At 38.4% G+C, this 24,232-nt stretch overlaps 2 non-coding genes across 2 annotated transcripts; both read right to left on the reverse strand.

The window, feature by feature from the left end:
- Positions 1-788: 788 nt before the first annotated feature.
- LOC144999317 (small nucleolar RNA snoR74) lies at positions 789-929 on the reverse strand. The gene has a single exon (XR_013660829.1). It is a non-coding gene; the product is annotated as a small nucleolar RNA snoR74 (small nucleolar RNA).
- A 152-nt stretch (positions 930-1,081) lies between these two features.
- LOC144999312 (small nucleolar RNA snoR100) lies at positions 1,082-1,189 on the reverse strand. The gene has a single exon (XR_013660824.1). It is a non-coding gene; the product is annotated as a small nucleolar RNA snoR100 (small nucleolar RNA).
- Positions 1,190-24,232: the final 23,043 nt, after the last annotated feature.

A 24,232-nucleotide genomic window follows, 5' to 3' on the forward strand; every position in this document is an offset into this window, starting at 1 on the left:
CTATTGACACAAACGATCTAGCCAAAATTTAGCATCTATGTCTTATTTACAAAAAATTGCCACTACGAAACATGTTTGATCTACATACACAAATGGTCCATGTAACTATGTTTTTTTTAGTGATATTTAACTCAAAACCAAATGGAAAAAATGTTTTTAAAAACGATTTTGTTTTTCTGTTATGATTAAGTTTTTTTTAATTATTTTTACGCTATGAATGTATTTTGCTCACATGTCCTATGGAAAATGGTCATGACAGGCGAAGTTAAGTAGGATACAGTTTCTTCGATTGTAATTTTCTTTCCGCTTTATTTCTCATAGTCAAGACTCAAGGTTACGGGTGATTTAAAATTTTGTGTTGGTTTGTTTGGTTTGTTTGGATGACATTTCATGGTTTTTAAAATATTTTCACCTTTTAAAATGCCAAAAAAAAAATACAATTACATGACTTTTGTTATTTTGAAAAATTGTTTTCTAATTCCCAAGATTCCAACGTTCTTGTTAGAAGTTCAAATTGATATACAGTTCTACAAAAAACGCAAAATCTTTTAAAAAATACTAATACCTTTCATTTTTAAAGAATAAAACATCGTTCAGCTTCTAAGAAAAGACCTAAATTCCAGTATTCCAACAAATGTGCAGTAAGAACATCAAGTGGGATTTTAGAAGAAGAAATAAACAGTTAAATTTGTTATTACGGACGAATCTTTTCGTTTTAGATATAAGTAGAATATCAATCTTAAAAAGCTCTGTAGGGTTTCTTAAATATATGGATACTTAAAAGCAAAAAATATAGCTTCGTTTACTGAACCTTATCCATCATATAAGAACTCAAGAGGTTCACCCAATAACGATGCCCAGCTCTATTTCCCTGATGTTTACGGGAGATCGATTCACATTAATATTTGGCAATAGATCCCTGCTTTTATACATCAGGTTAATTTTAGAAAGAAAGGCAATGATAACTACTTGAATTTGACAAAAATCGGTTTCTTTTTTATCGAACAAGTTTACATGAATCTAAGCAGAAAATATATAAATCAAGAAGTAATTGGGAAAATATAGAATATATAAAATTAGCAAATGTAGGTTTAATCCAGGCCCCCAAATCAGAGAAAATCAGAGGGAGCAGACATGACGACCTAAAAGTTACTTGATCTCCGTGCACATTACCATGCTACCTTCATCAAATATATCCAGAGCATCGGCTTATTTGTACACGGATCCGTCGAGTTTTTCGAATCTCATCGACGTCAAAATTCAAGAAGCAAACATCAAAGAAATAAATTCGAAATTTTAAAAGAAATCGAGGCAAGAAACTAGCAAGATCTGTAAATAATCGTTCGAAAAACCAAACCTTTAAGAATAATGATTAGAAGTAAATATGAAATCGCAGGAGAAAATCAGAGAAGACGGAAAGCTTCATCAGGTCGATGCGTCTATATATAAGCAGGATGATAAGATGGGTTAGGGTTTTATGGGGTTAATCCAAAAATAGCAAAACATGACGGTCGATATAAAGTAATATTTTTATCAAAATTACGTGTTTGGATGTTTTAATTTGATAAACATAAATTTGTATTGCTTGGGTTTGGTCTGGATTATAGTATCAAGGGTTATTAACTTATTATATGTCATTGTATATACATCTACTTCTCAAGTTCAATTTAACCATAGAAAATAAAGAAAATGAACTCAAGCGAAAAGAAAATAAAAATAAATAAATAAAAAACTTAGTGTTTTCGAGTTTCATTAACGGCCCGCTCCCGAGTTCAACTTAAGAAGAGAAAAGAAAGGAAATTGAAGGAAATGAGAGTAAAGTAAGAGAGATTGATGCTCTCGAGTTTTGATTAAAAGAAGGAAGTAGAAGGAAATGGAAAAATCATTTTCCCTCATAACTTTCCTTCCGATTTGAGAATATTTGGAAAGAAATAACAAAATGTTTAATTTTTCTTTTATTTATCTCATACTCGGGAGCACAAAAGAGAAATTTCTTTTCTTTTCTTTTCTTTTATTTTCTTTTCTCTCATTTTTTTTTTTTTATCTTCTTTTCTTTTCTTTGCTACAATTCGGAAGCGGGATGTAAAGGAAGTAAGTGAAAGGAAGCGGAAGGAAATGAAATAATCACTTTCCTTTCTAATTTTCCTTCTGATTTGGGAGGATTTGAAAAAAAATAACGAAATTATTAATTTTCATTCCACTTCTTTTCAACTCGGAAACATAAAATAAAATTTTGTTTTCCTTTCAGTTCTATTATTTTCTCCAGTGACTCTCTTTTCTCTTCTTTTATTTTCTTTTGTTAAATTCAGGAACTAGGCGTAGGGAGGAGGGAGTCACTCCCACTCAACCCACTAATACATCAGCTTTTTTTTTCTTCATCTTTTTTAACCCACAACACATGGAAACCCTATTTTTTCTCAAAACCCACTAAATTAAAAAATAAAATAAAATAAAATAAAAAAACTAAAGTACAAGTCGTAATTAATAACAAAGCTACCGATGGTACCTCCAAGATACCACTCCATCTTTAGTGGGTTAGGAGTGGTTGATTGTTTAATTGGTTTCACTAACCTGTTTCATCATCTCTCTCTATTTTTTCTCTCTTCATTTCTCTTGTACCATGTGTTTCTAGACCTGTACTTTAGTTTTGTATTTTTTTTTTTTTTTTTTTATTGAGTGGGTTGAAAAAAATATGATTTTTATGTGTTGTGGGTTGAGACAAATGAAGAAAAAAGAAAAAAACTGATGTGAAAGTGGGTTGGGAGGAAATGACTCCCTCCTCCCTAATGAATCGTTATTGGGTCGTATCTTGTTGGGCGGGTTTCACTGTGTTCAGTTGTTATTTCAGTTATTTGATGGGATCAATTAAGGGGTATTGTTTGGAGGATCTTGGGTCAGGGATTAGTGAGTTAGTCTCCAATGAAGTTAGGGTTCAATTGTTTTATCTTTTGATCTGGTGGGATCAACAATCGTCTATGGAAGAACTTTTGGGTTCAAACACAACCGTTTCTAGGGGGAGCGGTAGTAAGAAGATGGTGGTGTAGTTGTATGAGTTGTTTGGTCATTGGAAGTGCTAGAGGAAATTTTTATATCTCGCATGGGTGGTAAATTGTTAGAATTCAGTAATTCTTTGAGGATGGAAGTTGAGGTGAAGATTCGCCAGTTTAGAGCAAGGGCTATGGTTTTAGTCCCCACCATAAGAACATAAGGAATTGGTGTGGTATCATGGGAAGTGATTGGAGCTATCAGACTTGCTAATATTTCAGGGAATATTCTTCTGGATTTCAAGAATTGGGCGATCATCGAGATTGGCTAGTATTGGTAAGTGCATGTTATATGCGATTTATGCTATATGAGGTTTGATGGGTTGGGAATCCATCAGATTTATGGGATGGGAGAGCTTCCGAATCCAAGTGGGGGAGAATCGATCAAAATTTCCGAGAATGGTATTGGGTGTGGAACTAGGGCAAGTTTCACATCCTTGTTAGAAGGAGAGACGACCCAAGTGGTCGGTTGGATTGAGGATGTGTAAGTGGGAGTTCAGGAAACTTCTAACAGTTGGTCGGCGTCTTATTTGTTATGTATAACAGGCTTGTGGTTGAATCCAGGTCGAGGGTTGTGTTAGAGCCTCGCTGCTTGTTCTCATCTAATGAATGCTTTAGGGTTCAAAGCATCACCTGAACACCTGATTGATTTCAGTCGAATGCGGGTTCGATTCATGATAATTGGGGTTGAGATGGTTTGGTTTTGGTGAAACAATGGGTGGTAACGATGGTTGGTTAGAAGTGTTGTAATACTGCGATTGGATCGTAGCACTCACCAGTTTAGGTAGTCTATCGTTGAGGTGGTCATGAGTTTAGAGGAGGATCAGTTTGTGAATTGGGCACAATGGACAGGATTGTCGATGAGAATTTCTTTGTTTTAGGTTGAGGACCATTGGGGTCCGAGGCGGATATGGGCTTGTGTAGCTCTAGTTTGGGTGGAACCCGTGGGGGAGGCCACTCCATGGTATATGTAACACCCATAAATTTTACGCCAAATTTAAACTTTTCAAGCATAAACAAACCCAAATAGTAATTGTTTACAAAAGTGTTTTCAATTCAGTATTCAATCATAATGTCCCAAAAGCCAGATCATAAGGATGAGGAGCGGTATGGTCACGCCTTCGCCTTGCCATGAACTCCTGAGGTACCTGAAACAATAAACTAAAAAAATGTAAGCCCGAGGACTTAGTGAGCTACCCCCAAAATATCAATACAACACTGATAATACCGTATCTGTAATAACCAATTAATCAACATGCATACTGGGCCATCGGCCTAACTAGACCGCCCTACAGGGCCTACAATCCAACTGGATCTACATCGAGCCTTCGGCATGACTGGACTGCCACGTGGGCCTACAGTCTTCCCGGACCGCTCCTAGGGTGTGTTGGCCTTCAGCACAAAGTAGGACCGCCTAAACCCATGCAACAAGCAAATAACCATGTGTACACAACAAACATTTACTGGCATATATAAAACATCAAACAAATCTATCTCACTAATTACCAAACATAGCAATATCTCATAACTAGAGCACTGACCTAGCAGGTCACTAACATATCAATCCCTACGGGTCATAAGAACATAACATATAGTCTATCCTGATTCTGATCTAACGGATCATATCCACATGTAGCATACCATAACGATAACAACTAAAGGGTCGGCCTTGGTGCCTTAGACCCTATCGATATAGTGAGGATAACTCACCTTGCAGATGTCGACTCGGAAGATAAACTCCAACTCTCTGGTCACTTGACACGGGCTCCACCACCTATTACCATAGTACAATATACTCATAAGTCCTTAACCTTATAAGGTACTGGACAAGGTCAAAGTCCTCCATCAAGGTCAACAGTCCATGTTGACCTTAACTTGTCGAGCACCCTCGACTACTCGCCGAGTTCCTTGAAGCACTATCCAACTTGCCGAGTCATCGAGGTGACTCGTCGAGTTCCTCCGATTCTTGAACACACTTTTAAGCCACCCGTCGAGTTTCCTTCAAGCAACTCGATGGATACACACGCATACATATACTGGAGAAAACTCATCCGACTCACCGAGTTGTTCATACAACTCGCCGAGTCTATGACAATCTTCACCTGACTCGACGCGTTTCTCATCTAACTCGCCAAGTTCAAGGTCATCTTCATACGACTCGCCGAGTTCCTTCAGCCCTCAAGCCATACATACTCATTTAAGCCATGCAATGGCTCCAAATTACAGATCCAAGCTTCTAGAGCATGCTTTTCACGTAAAGTTGCAAACTTTACGTGTATGCATGGCTAAAAAGGCTCTTAATGGGGTTTCATGCATAAGGAGGGTTTCAATCACCCCCATACCCACAACTTTATGACTCTAGGACTTAGGAGGGGTCCATATCTGAAGTTACAACTTTAGATCTAGCCCATAGCTCCCCATATCAACTCAAAATCCATAAAACCCTAAAACTCAACCAAAAGAAAAGAAATCTAGAAGGAAAGAGAATTAAAGATTGCAACTTGATACCTCCAGGAGATGCTAGTTGAGGTAAGTTCTGCTTCCCACACCTTCCTTGTTTCAACTCCTTTGCTCTTCAAGCTTTTCCCTCCTAGCCAACCTTCTTTCCAAGGCTTAAATCACACCAAGAAGAGTACCACATGAATCAGGGTTTCACTGAGCTTCTCAAAGATTGTAAAGAGGCCAAATAAGGCTGAGGCTCCTTTAAATAGGGTGCAAAACTTGGGGACTTAGGGTTTCATCTGCCAGCTCCTACTCGTCGAGTCTCTTCTTGGACTCGGTGAGTAGGTCACTAAACACGTGATCCCACCCCGCTGCTACTCGACAAGTAGGGCAACCAACTCGTCGAGTAGGACTTAAAACCAAAGAACCTTTTATTTAACCAATACATGAGAATCGGGGCGTTACAACATAGTTTGGGTGGGACCTATGGGCGAGGCTTGTGTGTTTATGGCAATACAGGTGGGACCTGGTAGAGACCGTTGGGCCAAGGTATTAGATATTGGGTTGCAGGATTGAGTATGTGGTCAGTGTGTGGTGTAGAGGGATGTTTAGGTTGAGTAGCATTATCATTTGACTCTTGGGAAGCTGGTGGCGGGACCAGGTGCGAGACCGGTAGTATCAGCGATGAGAATGTTTTTGGGAACAAGCAGGTACGCTTAGCGTACAATCCTTGAGGTAATTACGCTACGTGTACGAGTTGAGTACGCCCCATGTACTAAGCAGAGTGGGCCTCAGATCATTGGGCTTCGGGTTGGTCCATTATTATGGGTCTTGATGCTTTTGGCCTTGTTGGGACATTAGAATTCAGGTGTTTTTGAATTGGAAATGTTTTTTGATAGCTTCATTTTATTTACTTCTTTTATAGTTTATTTTAGTACATTTCATTCGCAATTTAGTTAACTTCCATGCTTATTTTCCCTTTTTGTTATTTTTATGACCATTTCGGGGTACTTTCTAGTTTCTTGAGCATTATTGCAGATTTTTCTTGGAAACTAGCGGGGCGGCACTCTTGGGAGGCGATTGGACTTGAAGGGAATTGGAGATTTCATGCTTGATGGCTATGAAGGTGATTCATGGGGTGGACTTGTCAATTGCTTGAAGGCTTGGAAGAATTGAGCTTTAAATTTGAAAGATGCGGGAGAATTCTTGAGTATGCAAGATCAATATTTGCGAGTTTGCGGAAGTTTTGAGTGATGTGGAAAGACAAATTGGGCTCAAATTGAAGAAACATTGAAGAAAAATGGGCTAGAAGCTGATTGGACTCGAACTGGGCCAATGGATTAGCTGTGGGGGCCCAAGACTTGAAGAAGCCCAAAAATTCCCGTCAGTACCCGCGGCCCGCGTGGATTCCTGACAAGGGCAATTTCGGGATTTTTCTTAGAGCTCTATATTGGGAAGGTTGGTGTGCCTCTTTAGCATAATCTTGGAGGTCCAATTTTGAGCTTTTCTCTCTGGAGTTTGGAGCAATTTTGGAGGCCAAGAACACTTGAAGAACATCTTCTTTTCACCTCTTGAATCTTGTCAAATGTTTGGTACAATCTTATCTAACTTTGTTCATTTGAGTTTAGCTATGCTTGGCTAAACAAATCTTGGTTGACTTTTTGTTGAATCCTTTGAAATTTTGTTGGATGTTGAAGAATCTATGATCTTGTTCTTGAATCTTTATGGAAATGTTTTGTGTTTCATCATATTATCACTACTAGTATGTTTTTATTCATGAGTTTAAATATGTTTGTGGTGATTTGTTGGCTAATTTCTTGATTAAGTAAATGATCCTCAAATTAGCAAGCAACAAATGATTTTTGTGTTGTTTTTGCTTCACACAATCATAAAAACATTTCTTCCAACATGCTGGTGAAAGCAATTGACTCCTCTTGGATTTGGTGATTTTTTGGTTCTTAATGCTAGTTGACTTTCACTAATTACATGCTATTTGGAATTAGTGACTTTGACTAAGGAAATTGTTATGAGCTTCTCTAGCCATTTCAACAATTAAGAAAAGTCTAGGTAATCTCAAGCTCCTTGGATTACTATAACCAAATTAAGGATTTAAATCAAAGTATTGCACTTTTGGATTCTAATGATATGTTCATCAAAAGTCAAAGTGAGAAAACTTTAAGTCAACCATCTTTCCCTTATTGATTTTACATCAAATTCTTATTACAAAGAGATTTTTCATAGAGTTATCAAATTGAACCAATCTCCGTGGATTCGATCCCTTTACCACTATACACTATTTTAGTGTGTAATACTTAGGGTTATTATTTGTGTTGGCCTCGACAACCACCAAATTTTTGGCGCCGTTGCCGGGGATTGGTTTATTTTTAATCAATTTGTTTCTCTATGCCCAGATCTCAGCGTACAGGTGACTTGATTTACAATCCGGAAATCGAAAAAGAAGCAAGGCGCTTGGCGAAGGAAAAACAAGTTGAACGTGGTTAAACTTCTAACCCCCATGGGGATCCGGAGGTTGAAACCGTTTCATTAAGCGATATAGAACCCGATTCCAGTCCCGACCCTCGCCAAGAAATTCCCGAAACACCACCTCTACAACAAAATCCACCCATTATTGAACCAATTGAAATGGCGGACGGAGGAGAAGTTCCCGAAAGAACTTTGAGGCAAATGATGGAGACCGATGTTACACAAACTCCAACCGGTATCAATTACCCAGTTTTGGAAGGAGGCTCGGAGTTGAAGTCAAGTTTAGTCCATCATCTACCAACTTTTCATGGATTGGAGAATGAAGACCCTCATAAGCATTTGAAGATGTTCCACATTATTTGCACTAGCATGAAGCCACAAGGGTCAACCGATGACCAAATCAAGCTAAGGGCATTCCCCTTTTCATTAGCCGATAGAGCAAAAGATTGGTTATTATATCTCCCACCGGGGTCGATCAACTCATGGACCGACATGGCAAGAGCTTTCCTTGATAAATTCTATCCCGCCTCAAGAGTCTCGAGTCTTAGAAATGAGATTTTCGGAATCCGCCAAGGTCAAAATGAGACTTTCCGTGATTATTGGGAGAGGTTCAACAACTTGTGCTATAGTTGCCCACAACACCAAATTCCGGAACAACTCCTCATTCAACAATTCTATGAGGGATTGTTGCCAATGGAGAGAAGACTAGTTGATGCCTCAAGTGGTGGAGATGTCTTTAGTAAAACCCCACAACAAACAAGACAACTTTTCAACACCATAGCCGCAAATTCACAACATTTTGCCCCTCGCCAAGACATGAAGAGAGACACAGAACACAAAGTTAATGAAGTGGGAACATCGAATCTTGAGTCTCAAATAAAAGATCTAACATCCGTCATCCAAAAGCTAGCCATGGGACAAACTCCACAAGTGATGGTTTGTGGAATATGTGCAACCATGGGACATCCTACGGATATGTGTCCCATCCTTCAAGAAGATGCGGAGCATGTGAATGCCACGGGAGAATTCCAAAACTACCACAACAAACCATCCGGGTACCAAAATGCATATAATTCAAGTTGGAAGCCAAATCCCAACGGAAGCTACAACCCAAGACCATTGCCTCACAATGCATTGGTTAGACCGTCCTATCCACCACCACAACCTCAATACCAACATCAACAACCACACTATCAATCCAAACCGCACCCTCCACATCATCATCAACAATCTCCTCAATCTCAACCAAGTAGCTCCGGAATGTCTCTTGAAGACATTGTCAAATCTCTAGCCACTAGTACCTAACAATTCCAAAAAGAGACAAGGACTAGTATCTCCAACCTTGAAGCACAAAATGGGAGATATAGTTACATCTATAAGCAAGTTGGAATCTCGTGGTAAACTCCCTTTACAAACCGAAAAGAACCCAAATGTCAATGTGGTGACCTTGAGAAGTGGCAAGCAAGCCGGAGAAAGTAGTTCAAAGAAGAAGCCAAGGGAAGAAGAGGAAGAAATAGAGATCATTCCCATTGAAGAACCTACAGTCAAGAACGATGCAAAAGCCGGAGTTCCAAAGAAGTCCATCCCTCTAGTAACACCAATAGCCACTCAACCACTATTCCCCTCCTGATTTGCAACTTCAAAGAAGAATATGGAGGAGAAAGAGATTTTGGACACCTTCCGAAAGGTGGAAGTAAACATCCGTCTACTTGATGCGATCAAGCAGATTCCAAGATATGCAAAGTTCTTGAAAGAACTTTGCACCAACAAGAGGAAGTTGAAGGGAAATGAGAAAATTTTGATGAATGAAAACGCATCCGCGGTTTTACAAAGGAAACTTCCACCCAAATGCAAAGATCCTGGAATGTTCACGGTTCCTTGCAAGATTGGGGATGTCACTTTTAGTAGTGCTATGCTTGATCTTGGTGCCTCTATCAACGTTATGCCCTACTCGGTGTATGAATCATTGAATGTCGGACCCTTAAGTGAAACCGGTGTCATTATCTCTCTTGCGGATAAATCAAGTGTCTTTCCTAGAGGTGTTTTGGAAGATGTCATAGTGCAAGTGAACCAATTGGTCTTCCCGGCGGATTTCTATGTGATTGATCTAGATGAGCAAGTATCATCCAAATCGGCTCTAATCTTGCTTGGGAGACCGTTCTTGAAGACGGCTAGGACAAAGATCGATGTGTATGCGAGAAGTTTGACAATGGAGTTTGATGGTGAAACAATAAGTTTTAATATTTATGATGCCATGAGATATCCTAGTGATGTTTCATCTTTGTACTTTGTTGATGTTGTCGAGCCAATTACTCAAGAATTGTTCGAGTTATCCAACGGTGATATATTGGAGATGATCTTAAGCAAAGGGTTCGATTGTGGAAAGCTAGTCGAGCTATTAAAGCTTTATTATTTGGATCCGGAAGTTGAGAAGCTAGTAAATAAATGGAGATGAAGAAATCCACAAGATTAGATGTCAAGCAAGTTGAATTGCCCCCATCCCTTATTCAACCACCTGAATTGGAATTGAAGGTCTTACCTCAACACTTGAAGTATGCCTATTTGGGGAAGAATGAAACCCTTCCAGTTATCATTTCAACTCACTTAACCGAATTTGAAGAAGAACAACTCGTCAAGGTGTTGAAGGAGCATAAAGAAGCCATGGGATGGACGATTGCGGATATCAAGGGATTGAGCCCCTCCACTTGTATGCACAAGATCTTAATGGAGGATGAATGCAAGCCGAAACGGGATGCACAAAGAAGGTTGAATCCGCCGATGATGGAAGTGTTCAAGAAAGAGATTTTGAAGCTCCTAGATGCGGGGATGATCTATCCAATCTCGGATAGAAAATGGGTGAGCCCGGTGCAAGTCGTTCCAAAGAAGACGGGGATCACGGTGGTCGAAAACAACAAAGGTATAATGGTCCCCACCCGTGTGCAAAACGGGTGGAGAGTATGTATTGACTACCGCAAACTCAATGCAAGCACACGAAAAGATCATTTCCCATTGCCTTTCATTGACCAAATGTTAGAAAGGTTGGCTGGGAATCCCATTATTGTTGTCTAGACGGGTACTCTGGTTTTCACCAAATTCCGGTGGCACCGAAGGACCATGAAAAGACAACTTTTACATGTCCATTTGGCACTTTCGCATACCGTAGAATGCCATTCGGATTGTGTAATGCCCCGACCACTTTCCAGCGTTGTATGGTTAGCATCTTTTTGGAATATGTTGAAAACATAATTGAGGTTTTTATGGATGATTTCACGGTATATGGCAACTCTTTTCAAGAATGTTTGACCAATCTCACAAAAATTTTAAAAAGATGCATTGAAACAAACTTGGTTTTGAATTTTGAGAAATGTCATTTCATGGTGATTCAAGGTCTCATTTTGGGTCACATTGTGTCTAAAAAAGGAATTGAGGTAGATAGGGCCAAAATTGATGTTATTCAAAGCTTACCTTACCCGACTTGTGTTCGGGAAGTTTGTTCTTTTTTGGGCCATGCAGGTTTCTACAGAAGGTTTATCAAGGATTTTTCAAAGATAACAAGACCAATGTGCCAGCTCTTGCAAAAGGAGGTTGATTTTGAGTTCAACGAGGCGTGCAAAGAAGCTTTTGACAAGCTTAAAGAGTTGCTTACATCCGCTCCCATCATGCAAGCACCAAATTGGGATCTTCCTTTTGAGATCATGTGTGATGCAAGCAATTACGCGATAGGCGCCGTCTTGGGTCAAAAGGATGGGAGGGCATCCCATGTGATCTATTATGCATCAAGAACACTAGACAATGCTCAAAGCAACTACTCTACCACAGAGAAGGAGCTATTGGCCATAGTGTTTGCTCTGGAGAAGTTTCGACAATATCTACTTGGCACCAAAGTCATAGTGTATTCGGATCATGCGGCTCTCAAGTACTTGATGACAAAGAAAGATGCAAAGCCGAGACTCATCCGATGGATCCTACTGTTACAAGAATTTGACTTGGAAATCCGGGACAAGAGTGGGTGCGAGAACCTTGTGGCCGATCATCTAAGCCGGATCACTTCAAACGAAACTCCTCTCCCGTTGCGGGACGAGTTTCCGGATGAGCATCTCTTTTCCCTTACTCAATCTATTCCTTGGTATGCCGATATCGTTAACTTTTTGGTCACAAAAAGGTATCCCGACACATTCACACGTGCTCAAAAAGATAAGTTGAAAAATGATGCAAAATATTATGTGTGGGATGAGCCTTATTTGTGGAAACATTGTCCCGATCAAATCATTAGGCGATGTGTACCCTAACAAGGGCACCAATCCATTTTGCAATTCTGCCATGAATTCGCTTGTGGGGGACACTTTGGACCTAACCGGACTTTGAGAAAAGTCCTTGAGTTTGGATTATTTTGGCCAACCATGTCACGCAATTGTTACATGTTTTGCAAAAGTTGTGAGCGATGCCAAAGGACGGGAAACATTTCGCATAAAAACCAAATGCCCCAAAATCCAATCCTTGTTTGTGAAATTTTTGACGTATGGGGGATCGATTTCATGGGCCCATTTCCCGTCTCATTTGGCAACGTTTACATTTTACTCGCGGTTGACTATGTTTCTAAATGGGTTGAAGCAAAAGCCACAAGATCGGACGATGCCAAAACGGTTATCGAGTTTTTAAAGTCTAATGTTTTTGCAAGGTTTGGTGTGCCTAGGGCTTTGATTAGTGATAGAGGGACACACTTTTGCAACAAAATGATGGAGGCTCTATTGAAGAAGTACCACGTGACCCATCGTGTTTCCACAGCCTATCACCCTCAAACGAATGGTCAAGCGGAGGTTTCAAATCGTGAAGTGAAGTCCATTATAGAGAAAACAGTGAATCCAACAAGGAAGGATTGGAGTTTGAGACTTGACGATGCTTTATGGGCTTATCGGACTGCGTACAAGACCCCGATAGGAATGTCCCCATTTAGGTTGGTCTTTGGAAAGCCATGTCACCTTCCCGTCGAGGTAGAGCACCGTGCATTTTGGGCGGTCAAGCAATGCAATTTCAACATTGATGAGGCGGGAAGGCATAGGAAACTTCAACTTCAAGAGCTAGAAGAATTGAGAAATGACTCCTATAAAAACGCAAGGATTTACAAGGAGAAAACAAAGCTCTTCCACGACAAGTCCATCTCCCGGAAGCATTTTGAGGCGGGGCATAGGGTCTTACTATACCATTCACGATTGAAGTTATTTCCAGGCAAGCTAAGGTCAAGATGGATTGGACGTTTCGTTGTGATTAAGACCTTTAACCATGGGGCAGTGGAAATTCAAAGCGAAAAGACGGGACAAACCTTCAAAGTCAATGGGCACCGGCTGAAGCCATTCTATGAAGGTTTCAATGCTAATGCCCTTGAAGTCATCAATTTGGATGTCCCGATGTGTTGAAGAGAGCTAGAAGGACGTCTCGCCAAAGACGATAAAGAAGGGCATTTTTGGAAAGCAATGTGCTTTCACCATTGTTTTTAATTCAAATAAACCATTTTGCAAAGCGTTTTTTTTTTTTTGGAATTCAAATAAATTTTTGAAAGGTTTCACCAAACGTTCCCCGTTTACTCCAAATTTTGTCAATTTTTTTTTTACCGGGCCTGAAGGGGATCGTTTTGGCTTAAAAAATCAAGTGTTTTGGAAAACTCTCATTTTTGATGTGCAGAAGTACCCGCGACCAGCTCGTGGCCCGAGCCTTGCCCGCGTGAGTGATCAGAAAGTTTTCTAGCAAGTAGACGCGGCCAGCCCGCGGCCCGAGTCCAGCCCGCGTGGGGTTAAGCTCAAATTCAGTTCAGTACACGCGGCTAGCACGCAGCCCGTGCCTCACCCGCGTGGGTTTTCGAAAGACTTGGAGATTTTTTTTTGAGTAACCAGTGCCCGCGGCCGGAGCTCCACCTGCGCGTAAGGTCAGAAAGTTTTCGAGCAGGCTAGACGCGGCCAACATGCGGCCCGCACCCAGCCCGCGTGTTGGCCGTTTAACTGAGATTTTGAGCTGTTGACTGCCTTGACTTTCTTTGACCAAGAGATTTAATGAGTTGACCAAACATTGACCGGGTTTGACCCTCTTTGAACAAAGATTAAACACCTCCAACACTCTTCTTCTTCATTCTAACCTAACCAATTCCCCCATTCTCTCTCTAGAAGCTCAAGAACACTAAACCCATTTCTCACAAAAATCCATTTTCCCGAAGTTCTACCGGTCGGAATCTCACGAAACCACCGCCATTCTTCTCCATTTTTCTTCCTCTACAAACCCCACCTAAATTCCGGTCCGATCTGTGGCCGGAATTCCGGGCGCCACCACCACCCACCACCACATATTTTCGCGTTTTCCGGCCAACTCCGACCACCATTGGAGAATCCGAGCACGGGGTTTTGTTTCTCTCATCAAGAGCTTTCTAGTCATACAAATCTTTCCGCAAAAACTCACGAAAAATTTCCGTCAAATTCCGAGTGCCGCTACTCCATTCGCCGGAAAGTCATCTTGAAGCTAGTTTGTGGGGTTGTTTTAGCGATTAAAGCGTCAAATACGGAGCAAAATTGCAAGCTTGGGGTGTGTCTTGACGAAATCTTTTTGGTGACACTAGTTCATCCTGGGTCTAAGAAATTGGGTAATCTCATTCTTTTAACTTGATTGTTCATACCTCAATTTCCCATTTGTTGTTGGTATTGTGTGCATTTGTTGTGGTTGAAAGTTATTATCGGTAAAATTTTGTCCCGAATAAATGTTCAAGCGCGCAAAAACGGGGACGGGAGCAACTTCCTCTAAAGGAGGATCGAAGGGAAAATCCAAGGATCCCCCGTTTCGTTTGTTGAATCGTGAGGATCGTAAAACTTATGATTTTCTCGTTTCAAATAAGCGTCAAGTCAAGTCAACAAAATTCCTCCATAGGGAATCTTTTGCTAGTCTTGGGGTGCTCGATGGAGTCCAAGCATTATTTAACAACATCGGGTGGGGTCAATTCCTCCATAACCGCGCCGCCACCTATGTTGAACCCACCTTGGAATTTCTTACCACATTCAATCCCGAGGAGGAAGCCCAAACCGTCACCTTCCAAATCCTCGGCGAGAAACGATCTCTACCACATCGAGTCGTGAATGCTTTGATGGGTGCTCCCGTGGACAACCTATATTACCAACAAGACCCATGGCCCGAAAACTTCAATGAACATTACTTTTGGCAACGAATTACCAATGAGCCACAATATTCATCGTCTTCGTCAAAGGCCTCCTCCATAATTCACCCATGTTTGCGCCTAGCGCATAGAGTTCTCACATGCACCATTTTCGCCCGCTCCGAAGTGGGACAGATTTCAAAGGCGGAATTATTTTTTCTTTGGTGCATGACTCGTGAGAACGGTCCGCGGCTGGATTTTGCTTCCTTTTTCTTCACCAAGTGTTACAACCTCACAACTATGGACAAAGGAGACATTTTCATTGGGGGATTAATCACCCTTATTGCATCCCGGCCACCGCTTCAACTTCATCTCTCTACTCTTCCATTCGAGAAGGCTTCCGGCCCCTCTAGTCTTGACGGCAACGCACTTCTCCGAATGCAACTCATCCGGGATTCGGTTGTCGGGCCCATGTGGATCCTTGACAACCAACCATACCTCATTCTCCCCCATGAGTATATCGGGAGTTTTGAGCCGACCGATCCCGATCAATGGAACATTCCATCAGACTACCCTCCACCTGTAGATGATGAGGATGACCAATTTCAGCCTGCACAGCAATTCGTCGAGCCTCAGTTTCAGCCACAGCAGCAGGGGGGATACGAAGTTCCACCATATTTCCCCCCTACTTTCTTTGACCAATTTGCCACAATGTTCTCCACGGTGCAGCGTATCGACACCCAAACGCAAGAGAATACGAGAGCCATCCAAGATGTGGCGAGTCGCGTTGAACGATTGGAGCACTCCTTCCCTCCCACTTCCCGCCAGGTCCAAGATATGTGGGACTACCATTATCGTCACGGGCATTTCCCGCCGCCCGACCCACCGATTTAGGTCCTTTCCGCCCTTTCCTTAAGCATTGAGGACAATGCTTGTTCTTAAGCTTGGGGTGGGGCATTTCCCTTATTTTTTTTTTACTTTTTTCATGCATTTTTAGTTAGGTTGCATAACATATTAGTTTAAGTTAATTTACATTCATTTTTTTTAATTTTTTTTAAAATTTCAAAAAGATTTTATTTTCTTCTTTTCCACTTTTTATTTTTGCATAACATTTAGCTTAAGGCATTAGCATTCATGCATTTTTGTTGTCTGTTTATTCTCACCTCTCTTGGATGCCATGGAACAGGTTCACAGTTATTGTATCATTATTGGTCCAGGATCTTGTTGCTATCTCACCCATCGAATCGGGACCACTAGCTGCAGTTTGGGATTTCATACTTGGGAACAGATGCTGGTAGCTTAAAGGGGTAAGTGATCATGGCCAGGTAGTTTCATGAAGAATTATGCATACAATACTAACAACTGTAGGATATACTATAGCAATGGGTGTTCTTAGCCTTGCGATCACTACCGCGGAGAGGATCACACTTGATCATGTTTGAACTGTTAGGATGAAGCATTGGTGCTTGTCCCCGAGTAGAATCCATATCCGGTCTCTTTACATCACCATATCTTTTTGCGATTTTCTTAGAATTTTAGAGAGTTTTTTTTTTTTAGTCCACATTTGGACATTTTCATTATCTTTGAAAAACCACACGTTTGAAAAGGAGCTTACATTACATCTTTATGCTCCACGCATGGTCATTTTCACACTTAGGCCATTCGGATTATATCATTACCCTTTCGGTTCCACCGACACACCTTTGGGAACCAAATTTTGAGTCAAAGGGTTTTCTCATAAAAAAAAATAAAAATAAAAAATAAAAATAAAAAAACAAAAACAAAAACAAAATGAAGCATGCAAATTTTCAGTTGCAACTATCTTAGATAGGTGGCCGATTCAATTATTGAACAAATTTCCCAACATCTTGGTCACCCGACGTTTGATATTCATTTGTATAGGTCTGTTTTATTGTATATAGATCGAGTTGTTATTTTTTTTTTCTTTCTCACACATTGGTGATGTTAGAGAGACTGTCGAGTCGGATACTACGGGAGGTTTGGGCCAACACTAAGTGAACTGATTCCTACAACGGTGCCCGAGCGATTAAACCTAGTTACACAAGAGAGAAACCGGCAGATGTGAGATCAGAGTGTGCACTTAAAGAAGAGCTCCACCCGAGCCCATCCAGTTGCTTTCTCCCTACTACAGATGTTCTTCATTGTATACATGTTCCATTGAGGCTGCGACTGCTCATCCCTCCTTACTCACCTAAAGGAGTTGTCCTGGCTGTGGTTTATGGTTCCATTGTCATCGGATGAAAAAGTTGTGAGATAGCAGCGAAATCAATTCTGACCATGTTGACTAACATCGAACAGGTTCCATGATTCTATCCATTCTTTTTATTTCTAGGGTAGTTCATCCCAAGTTCATTTAGTCTTGTCTTACTTGAGGACAAGTAAGGTTTAAGATTGGGGTGATTTGATAGCTTCATTTTATTTACTTCTTTTTATAGTTTATTTTAGTACATTTCATTCGCATTTTAGTTAACTTCCATGCATATTTTCCCTTTTTGTTATTTTTATGACCATTTCGGGGTACTTTCTAGTTTCTTGAGCATTATTGCAGATTTTTCTTGGAAACTAGCGGGGCGGCACTCTTAGGAGGCGATTGGGCTTGAAGGGAATTGGAGATTTCATGCTTGATGGCTATGAAGGTGATTCATGGGGTGGACTTGTCAATTGCTTGAAGGCTTGGAAGAATTGAGCTTTAAATTTAAAAGATGCGGGAGAATTCTTGAGTATGCAAGATCAATATTTGGGAGTTTGCGGAAGTTTTGAGTGATGTGGAAAGACAAATTGGGCTCAAATTGAAGAAACATTGAAGAAAAATGGGCTAGAAGCTGATTGGACTCGAACTGGGCCAATGGATTAGCTGTGGGGGCCCAAGACTTGAAGAAGCCCAAAAATTCCTGTCAGTACCCGCGGCCCGCGTAATATTACCCGCGGCCCACGTGGATTCCTGACAAGGGCAATTTCGGGATTTTGCTTAGAGCTCTATATTGGAAAGGTTGGTGTGCCTCTTTAGCATAATCTTGGAGGTCCGATTTTTAGCTTTTCTCTCTGGAGTTTGGAGCACTTTTTGAGGCCAAGAACACTTGAAGAACATCTTCTTTTCACCTCTTGAATCTTGTCAAATGTTTGGTACAATCTTATCTAACTTTGTTCATTTGAGTTTAGCTATGCTTGGCTAAACAAATCTTGGTTGACTTTTTGTTGAATCCTTTGAAATTTTGTTGGATGTTGAAGAATCTATGATCTTGTTCTTGAATCTTTATGGAAATGTTTTGTGTTTCATCATATTATCACTACTAGTATGTTTTTATTCATGAGTTTAAATATGTTTGTGGTGATTTGTTGGCTAATTTCTTGATTAAGTAAATGATCCTCAAATTAGCAAGCAACAAGTGATTATTGTGTTGTTTTTGCTTCACACAATCATAAAAACATTTCCTCCAACATGGTGGTGAAAGCAATTGACTCCTCTTGGATTTGGTGATTTTTTGGTTCTTAATGCTAGTTGACTTTCACTAATTACATGCTATTTGGAATTAGTGACTTTGACTAAGGAAATTGTTATGAGCTTCTCTAGCCATTTCAACAATTAAGAAAAGTCTAGGTAATCTCAAGCTCCTTGGATTACTATAACCAAATTAAGGATTTAAATCAAAGTATTGCACTTTTGGATTCTAATGATATGTTCATCAAAAGTCAAAGTGAGAAAACTTTAAGTCAACCATCTTTCCCTTATTGATTTTACATCAAATTCGTATTTTTTGTGCAATTGTCTATTTAAATCATAGTTAATTCTAGTTTGTTTCAAGTATTTCAAAACATCAACCCCCCCCCCCCCCCCCAATTTTATTTTTATTGTTATTTCACAAGTATTTTTACAAAGAGATTTTTCATAGAGTTATCAAATTGAACCAATCTCCGTGGATTCGATCCCTTTACCACTATACACTATTTTAGTGTGTAATACTTATGGTTATTATTTGTGTTGGCCTCGACAACCACCATTTTTGGAGCTTGGTTTAAGGCCCTTGAAAAGGTTGGGCCTAATTTGGAAAATTGGACCACGTTTGGGCCTTGGGTGTTTATTTTGATTTTGGGCCTTTGGATTGTTGGTTTAGACCTAGGTTTTGGGTCATGTTGGGTAAAGGGTACATTAGAACCGATTATTGATGGGTGATTAACTTGTGATTGATAGCGCGGGGATTCTTGCCGACTAGCAGCCAGAGATTTTTTTTGTGAGATTCAGCAGTGCGAGGTGAGTTTCCTCACTATGTTTAGTGGGTCGAAGGCACCAATGTCGGCCCATGGTTTTCTATGTAGGGTGCTAGATGTCTGCGTGACTCTTGCATGCGTATGTGTTTATATGCTTACTGGGTGGGGCCTAATGGTTATTGTGTATGCTAGTGTCTGGTTATACATATATGATTTGTAGGTGGTCGGGGCCCGATGATTGTACAATATGCTATTATCTTTGTGATTTTCGCATGTGTTTGCATGTTTATATGATTATATGGTTATATGTTTAGTGGGCGGGGCCCGTTATATGTATGATATGTGGTATTTTGGGGAACTCACTAACCTTTGTGCTTATGGTTTTCAGTTTACCTTTCATATACTTCAGTTTTCAAATGGCAGAGCTTGGGATGATTGCAGAGCACACACCACATGTTTCCGCATTCTATGGTTTACTCTAATAACGAGGATGTATTATTAAAGCTTTGGTTACTTTGAATTATGAAAATGAGATGATGTTCTATTTTAGTAATTTAAAAATGAAAAGTTTTGGGTCATATTATTTGGGACGTTGCATTCTCTTTCCGAAACCGTCTTCACTAATGTACAATTCTACATATTCGGTGGTAACCCAACAAATCCAATGACGATGGACGGTTGTCTCTGGTGGTTTCAATAGATCGACTATGGATGATATCTTTTTTGAAAGTGCAGATAAAGGTGTAGATCTGGTGGACGATGGTTGTGGCTTAGTGTAAACATGAGCCGGAGTGGAGGCAAAGATTGAAACCTTGGCTGACGGAGGCTTGGACGCGATGATTACTTGCATATTTGAGGCGACATTTTTATAGATGGTGCTGATATGAGTCGTTGTTGCCGACATTCAATAGTGATAGAAGTAAAGTTGGTCGGAGGCGGTGTCGCCAATGTTCAATGGTGATAGAGGTGAATGAGGTCGAAGAGGAAGGTCGGTGTCGACACAGGTTAGCTAGGGTTTTAGGTTGTTGTCAGGAGTTGGTGAAAAAAAGGGAGACGATGTCAGACAATATATTTAGTGGGTGCAGAGCACCGACGATGTAGTAGTGGTGGAGCGCCGATGGCGATCTCGTCAGAGACGGTGAAGTGCATGAGAGTGAGAATACACAGGTGGGTGGTAGTTCTTGAAAGAAAGAGTAAGAACTAAGAAGAGGGATATATGAAGGTGGGGCCTAATTACTTATTGATTTTTTAAAACTTGTAATTAATAATAATAACAATCTAAAAATAAACAAATGAATAAAGGAATAAGGGCAAAATCATCATTTTATGTCTTGTAAATGATTTAAGAGATGAAACATGCAATTTTTAATGATGTAAGAGATGGTCCGAGTTAATTATTATAAATAAAAACTAAATGTACAATTTGACACGTGAATGGCGGCGAATCATGTAATTTACTCTTTTATTTCTTTTTCAATTAAAAAAATATATAAAAGAAACCCTTCATTTTCCTTTGAACCTTCACCACCTATTTGGTTTGTTAGGTTTGTTCTCTACTCTCTTGAGATTATTGAATTCGATGAGGTCGCCTACTCTGGTGATCGAAATGAGGTTTGAAAGAGGTGGTTCCCAAAGGTTGATAGATGACAAAGAATATAAAGATGGCAATGATATAAGCCATTTTATTTTCTAAAATTATAAACTAAAAATATATAAGATAAATTATAAACATATGAAAAATAAATGAAAATAATAATTAGAAAATGCCAATATAGTCATTTATATATATGACATGGGCTAAGCATGTAATTTTTAAAAATAAAGACTCAACGTACAATTTGATACTTGAATGACGACAAATCATGTAATTTACTATTTTATTTCTTTTTCAATTAAAAAAAATATAAAAGTAACCCTCTCTTTTCCTGTGAACCTTCACCACCTATTTGGTTTGTTCTTTACTTTACGTTATATATATATATATATATATATATATATATATATATATATATATATATATATATATATATATATATATATATATATATATATATATATATATATATATATATATATATATAAATAAAAGAAACCCTTCATTTTCCTTTGAACATTCACCACCTATTTGGTTTGTTCTCTACTCTCTTGAGGTCATTGAATTCGATAAAATCACATACTCTTGTGATCAAGATGAGGTTTGAAAGAGGTGGTACCCAAAGGTTGATAGAGGATAGAGAATATAAAGATGACAATGATATAAGTCATTTTATTTTCTAAAATTATAAATAAAAAATATATAAGATAAGTTATAAACATATGGAAAATAAATGAAAAAGGAATTACAAAAGGCCAATATAGTCATTTATATATGATATGAGCTAAGCATGGATCAACTTTGGAAATAAATCTCGATCTTAATTAACTTTTGAAAATAAAAATGAAACACACAATTTGACACTTAAACCAATGACGAATCTTGTAATATACTCTTTATAAACTAAAAAAACTAATAAATTAATAAAAAAATCTAATAAAAAGTAAAATCGAAATTTCAAATCAATTATGAAAAAAATAAACCAGACTACTCATTCAATAAATGAAACCGTAAGGACCATCACAAAGTGTTTTTAAAAGTTGTGCATAATTAGAAGGTATTTGACTAAGCTTAAAAAATGATTTTTTAAACTTATTGTTGGTTTCACACCGATATAAGTTAAAATTAGTATTTAGATAGACTGTTTTTTAAATATAATTTATAATAAAGATCAGGAACGGAGCTTGTATAGGGCCAGGAGGGGTTGTGCACCCTCCCCTATTTTTTCATAACTAGCCATTAACTATTAAAATTTTTACATATTAGTCCTAAAATTTGATCTTAACCCCTCCTAAATCAACACTTCAAACTCTCCCTGACGGAGACAAATCATTTTTGATAAGTTACTAACCTTTAACTTATCATTTTTTTTTGTCATTTTGCCAAACACTAAAACGGACTTATCAACTTATAACATTTTTTATACCAGATAAACTAATCCAAAAGCTTTTTAAAAAACTCTGTTTTAACACCACTATAAGCTAATAAACTATAAGTTAAAAAATATAAACCCTTTTAAATAAGCTTAGCCAAGCATCATCTTAGACCATACAATATACAAACAACGCAATGTCAGTGGTATACATGGCCACAGACAACGATCGTTACCGTCCCGGTGTGTCGTCATGGGTCGTGGTCGTTGCGTTTTGTGATGGCTACGACGAGATTGAACGACCAATCGGATGAAATTGAAGAAAAAAACTCTCCTTCCCCATGGAATGCAAATTTGGGTCTTTCTGTGTGGTAAACAAATATGATTAAGAAAAAAACTCTCCTTCCCCATGGAATGCAAATCTGGGTCTTTCTGTGTGGTAAACAAATATGATTTTTTTTCATTCCGTAGTAACATACTATTCTTTTCCCTCTTTGGTTAATGCATACCAAAGACTGCCTAACTATGTATACATGATGTTTCCAAAAACTCCTTTGATATATATCCGTTTGATGATGATCTAAACCTTAGATACAACCTTCAGAAAGAAAAACTTGCCTCTAAAACATAATCCGAGACAAAATTGAATCAACACCAAAATACATACAAATATTTACTGATAATTTACTAATTAAAACAAATTAGACAAGCAAAATTAATGATCCATTGTTTCTAATATTTCTTAATCATATATTCGTTAATATGATTAACTAATTACGTAGTTATATTTTCATATAAGAAGATCGCCACCAATCAAAACAGAAAATAGCACTTAACACATAAAAATTTATACTTACTATGGATGATGGAAATGGCATACATGACAACCAATATTTTTAGTAAAAGGAAACTAAGAATGCCAAAAAGAGCCCCATATTGGCCACGTACCATTTCCTGCTAAATCCCATTTCCTTTTTAATCCATAAAAAGATTTTTTAATAGATCAGATAAATTAGTTTATAGGGAAACCCCAAAGAAGTTATATATATATATATATATATATATATATATATATATATATATATATATATATATATATATATATATATATATATATATATATATATATATATATATATATATATATATATATATATATACTAGCTGTTTGCCCGCGCAAAGCGGCGGCGGTGAATAATTTCTTTCAAGCAATTAGTTCCATTCGGAGACATGTTATATTTATAAGAACACTTGCACCATTATCGATCGGTTTCACAAAAATAAAAAGTGCAATGCCAAAATCAAAAAATATTGTGGTGGTGGATTCCATGGAGGAAAAGGAGATCAATATTTGAATTAGTCTTCAGTCAACTATATTTTATGCAAAAAATTAGGGAACTCCAATTTGAATGAGCTTTTAAATTTCAAACGATTTGTCGAAAAGAAGTGTTTCAGATTTTGAATGCACCAGATACCAGAGAAGAGATATTTTAGTAGTATAAGTTGGGTCAAAATTGATGAAAATACTAATTCAATCCCTAAAAATAAGGAAATATTAATTTAAATGTGTTTTTAATAATTGTATCCCTAGCATTATCATTTGTAAGATATATATTATAATATTATTATATTAATAGTTGGTTGTACTTTAAGCTTAAAAACTTGAACGTCTTAAAAAATTATTATTATTATATTGATTCTATTTATAGAAATAGTAAGATTTCTTTTATAAGGTAGTATATATATATATATATATATATATATATATATATATATATATATATATATATATATATATATCTATATCTATATCTATATCTATATCACGTGTTAGTATATTTGAGATACCCAACATAAGTAAAGAGCAAACTTAGGTGTGTTACATAAGTCACAAAAAGACTTGTACAAGCACTTTGTTCGAAATATGAAAATATTTCTAC

This window comes from Lactuca saligna, chromosome 5, assembly GCF_052625555.1.
Source record: "Lactuca saligna cultivar CGN05327 chromosome 5, ASM5262555v1, whole genome shotgun sequence".
NCBI lineage: Eukaryota > Viridiplantae > Streptophyta > Magnoliopsida > Asterales > Asteraceae > Lactuca > Lactuca saligna.